Consider the following 5,142-nt stretch of genomic DNA (forward strand, 5'->3'; position numbering starts at 1 on the left):
TCCAGTTGACGCATCTTAGTACTATTAGTGACGATGCTGTAGTCCCTAAAGCGAGCTACAGAAACAGAAATAAGACTCTTTAATACAATAACAATGTTAGCTGACAGTACTATCGATATATCGGTAACTGAAATTTGTCGATGGCTCCGTTGGCTATCGAGAGTGTGTATCCCTTTTTCATTGGATGATTTAAAATCAAAATATCTGTCAGTTTCGCGACATGGCAACTAGGTCGTGTGAAATTTCATTTAGGTGATAGGGGGAGTCCGGTCCCACTGGACTCCCTCCCCCTCCCACTCCTTTGGCTACATCCATGTCATTAACAATCTTATCAACATAACTCAACACTCTATACGCACTCAGCAGATTCATTTTCACAAAGACGATACATTCAAGACGAAACAGTCACTTAGCTCTAGTTCAAGTAACTCTTGTGCGTTAAGTCAGGAAACATTAGAGAATTTTTTGTCTCCCATCCAGTACTACTACGTGACTTCACATTTTCATGCAATTGTAATGTAGTACTTGGTTATTGCACCTGGCTTTTGATATTATAACAAAATGAAGGTAAATAAATTGCTTATAATGAAATAGTAATTTATTTTTGAACGATAAAAAGTTTAAAGGAGTCGTGATTCACTAGCACTATATCAAGAATCGCACGTAAGTTAAATGAATGCTGAAATCATCGAAACCGTAAAATAAACTATAGCCTTAGGCTATTCCATATACGAATGATGAAGTTCGACATAGAAAGCAAACTGTGGGCGGGCTCAACAGTTGCATGATTAGATTCACCTTCTCACAGATGTAACGTTTCTCTCATTACCAGTAGGTGTGCATACATCGGCTGTGATCGATTTTCGATGGTTCAGCGACCTTCAGTCGTTGTTCACTGTTGCACGTACAACATTTTTGCGCCCACGCGCTTTTATTTCCAATGTAGCGTACAGTAATTTAAGGTTTATCACACGTCCGTTCCATTAATGAGGCAACGAAATGCGTGAACGTACAGAACTCATGTAAGTGGCCTCGCACATGATCGTATAAATATACCAGTAGTGGGTTTATTTTAATGTTTGACCGTATTGCCCATATCTGCAAGTGGTGCGTTACAAAATACAACGTGCGTAGTGCATTTACATTCACTAATGTCCAACTAAAGCACGACACAGTTTATATCAGCCATCAACCTTTCGATGGTGCATGGGCTGCAATCTTTCACTGTTCACACTGCAGCGGATCGTACCTGAAATCTTTAACTACGTGAGTAACAAAGCTATTTCCGAATAACGTACCAGAAACTTGAAAATACACTGACGTGTGTTCTGAAAATTTTTCAGTGAAAACAACCAGTTGGACTTTACATTTGATTACTGTTAACAGTAAGTGTACGGGCACTTCTAACCAGTGTGAACAAACACTTTTCATTTGTAAGAAAGTACGAAACATTTCTATAACAATACTTCTTCATAATTTTGAAACCATTCAGCAATGAAACCTTATATACAGGGTGTTACAAAAAGGTACGGCCAAACTTTCAGGAAACATTCCTCACACACAAAGAAAGAAAATATGTTATGTGCACATGTGTCCGGAAACGCTTACTTTCCATGTTAGAGCTCATTTTATTACTTCTCTTCAAATCACATTAATCATGGAATGGAAACACACAGCAACAGAACGTATCAGTGTGACTTCAAACACTTTGTTACAGGAAATGTTCAAAATGTCCTCCGTTAGCGAGGATACATGCATCCACCCTCTGTCGCATGGAATCCCTGATGCGCTGATGCAGCCCTGGAGAACGGCGTATTGTATCACAGCCGTCCACAATACGAGCACGAAGAGTCTCTACATTTGGTACCGGGGTTGCGTAGACAAGAGCTTTCAAATTCCCCCATAAATGAAAGTCAAGAGGGTTGAGGTCAGGAGAGCGAGGAGGCCATGGAATTGGTCCGCCTCTACCAATCCATCGGTCACCGAATCTGTTGTTGAGAAGCGTACCAACACTTCGACTGAAATGTGCAGGAGCTCCATCGCGCATGAACCACATGTTGTGTCGTACTTGTAAAGGCACATGTTCTAGCAGCACAGGTAGATTATCCCGTATGAAATCATGATAACGTGCTCCATTGAGCGTAGGTGGAAGAACATTGGGCCCAATAAAGACATCACCAACAACGCCTGCCCAAACGTTCACAGAAAATCTGTGTTGATGACGTGATTGCACAATTGCGTGCGGATTCTCGTCAGCCCACACATGTTGATTGTGAAAATTTACAATGTGGCGGTGAATCGAGGAAGTACAGTACATACTGACGAAACTAAAATGATCTCTAACATGGAAATTAAGCGTTTCCGGACACATGTCCACATAACATCTTTTCTTTATTTGTGTGTGAGGAATGTTTCCTGAAAGTTTGGTCGTACCTTTTTGTAACACCCTGTGTATATCACTAAGTACGTATCAATGTACTTGAACAGCATAAATTTTGCACACAAATGTATTTGCAAATAAAACAAAAGAAAAGCTCACTACCAGCTCTATGATAATGAATATACACGTATTTCTGTCCATTAACTTACTACGAAAAAGGCTTGAAAAAGTTTTCCATGAACCAGGCGCTAAATGGCTTTTCAGTTACAGCATTGGTTTCTGTCACCACTGCATCAAATACAAGCACTTTTAGAGGTGCATGTGCATTGATTGAAAACATTTTGGGAACAGACATTCTGTATTTACCTTGCAGTCGTATGACATATGACAGGATTACATTGACAACTTTTTAATTAATTGCGAACTCTGTTTTCCAAGAACCATCTCATATAGTATATTTATGTGTTCCAAGAGAACCCAGCATACAAGATGGATAGCAAAATCCATTTATGTATTGAAAGATTTATGATCCGTAGTGAAGCTGAGTTACTACAAACACATATTGTAGTTATTTCTATTTTTATTATAGTTATGTAAGTCCAAGAATCATCCTTCGCCACCTCAGAAGCAAAAGCACCGTATTTGAATTTCAGGTTTCAACATTTTATGTATGTATATCAACTCCTTGGCGGTAACAGTGTATGGCTTCACAAAAAGTAAAAAGTCGTTTATGGTTACTGCCCCCCAAAAACAAAGAACAGAAGCATTAGACTTCAGGTTGTATCTGAATTACGTACATGGTCAGGATGGTATCAGGAGCTCAGCTGGGCATCCGGGAGCTTTTTCCTGCATAGATAAATAAATAAGCAAAAAGTTTTTTTTTTTTACTTTGTCAACCCAAGAACAACTTGCCTTGTGATAAGTCAGTGTTCTTCAGTTTTTCAAACAGCGAAGAGATTAGCAGATTTCTCTTTTCATTGCCTGATAAATATGTATTACATGCAACTTAATTTTTAGACAAGTTACGTAATTACAAAAAACTGAACTGGAAAAAGAAAAGAGTGACTAAACAGAACAGAACGAAACCGACAGAAAGAGACCGAGGCGGGAACGAGAAATTAGGAACTAGATCTAGGAACGAGAGCGACTGAACGAGACCGAGGTGGGCACCAGAGTGGCCTCAGCCAGTGCTGAACGATCGTTCCCAGGAATGAGACCGCCCACGACGAAAGTGAACGATGAAGGACCGTTCTTGTGAACTAGACCGACCGTGAAAGAAGTCCGTTAAAGTGAACCACTCCTTTGAACCAATTTTCTTGTACAACCGACCCCTGCTTCCCACTGCTTTTATTTGAGCCTTTTCTACGTCATTCTTAACTTGTTAGTTCTTCGCAGACGTTTCAGTTTCCGGTTATGTCATCCTGTTGTGTCTAATGCTTGTTGTTGGGATTCTTTCAAAGTGTTTAAAAATTTCAGTCTTTGTTTCCTAATGTCTGCCTGCTAGGTAGGCAATTTCTGTTGTTCCACGGGATTTGATTGTGTATCCGTGCGTTTCTGGGTCAAAATTTTCATTTCATTTTTCCTTCTGAACAGTTTTGCAATCCACCTTTCCTGTAGAGTATTATAATTCCCTATGTTTTCAGCCACTCTGTGTGGACATGCACCTGCTGTGGATGTCACATGATCTCCCGTGAGCTCTGCTGAGTTTCTGTAATTTAACTGTCTCCGCTTTCTTGCAAAGAGTGGCTAAACATAGAGTTGTACTTCACATAGATACTTAAGAGATGTCCCTTTACTGGAGACGAATAAGTTTGAGGAACAAAGAATAGCACACATTCAGTTTTGTGCTTACTAAAATGGTACGAATAAAACACAAACTGCTTACACATGTAGGAAAGCATAGAATTACGTGGAAAGAAATAAATGATTCTGTTACCATTCTACCAAAGGATATTCTTAACGAGACTGAACTTTTCACAGACATTCGGTAAGTATCTTTGTTCAACTTAAAAAGAATTTATGTTGCTTCCTTCATGATGATTGTCGGACTGTTCAGAAACTTTTTCATTGTCCTCCAGTTATATGCTTCTTTATTCATCGTGGCTATTCTATTATAGTGACTAAGTATGCCACCTGAGAATTTGTGATTGTACACCCAGGTAACAATTAGCTAATCCAGTGAAATATCACCCCGAAAGTAAGAAAGCAATAAATGTATTGAAAGGGAAATTTAAAACAGTACAGAAGTAGCCGCCAGACATCGGTGCCAAATTTTTCTATCACTTAGGCCAGTACCAGTTTTATATGAACTGAAATCACTGCATACTGCTATAACAGTTTTTACCCTTCGGTGTTCTTTTCAAGTCACTTAAGAAAACGTAACTCATCTACGAAGGAAATGGCGTATCAGGCGCTTGTTCGACCGATTATTCTGTATAGTTTATAAACCTGGGACTTTTACTATGTAGGATCCACATAATAAGGCTTAAAAACGTGAATGTAATTTTGTATTTTGAGGGAGTAGTAGCTGACGTCTACTTTCGCCATGGGATCGAGCTGTGTGTCCTAAGAGTCGTGCTTGATTTTTCTAGAGATGTTTTATTGTTCCGGGGGCGTCATAATTTTCGGCCATGCATTGTAATCTAAGATCCAGCAACATACAATCGTTGCTGCTGAACAGGAATTGCAACCAATGTGCTCAATTGTTTTCTAGATGTATTCCAATCTGTGGTCTCCTTTACAATTTTTACTTTCTACAATCC

Source organism: Schistocerca serialis, chromosome 4, assembly GCF_023864345.2.
Source record: "Schistocerca serialis cubense isolate TAMUIC-IGC-003099 chromosome 4, iqSchSeri2.2, whole genome shotgun sequence".
Classification (NCBI taxonomy): Eukaryota; Metazoa; Arthropoda; class Insecta; order Orthoptera; family Acrididae; genus Schistocerca; species Schistocerca serialis.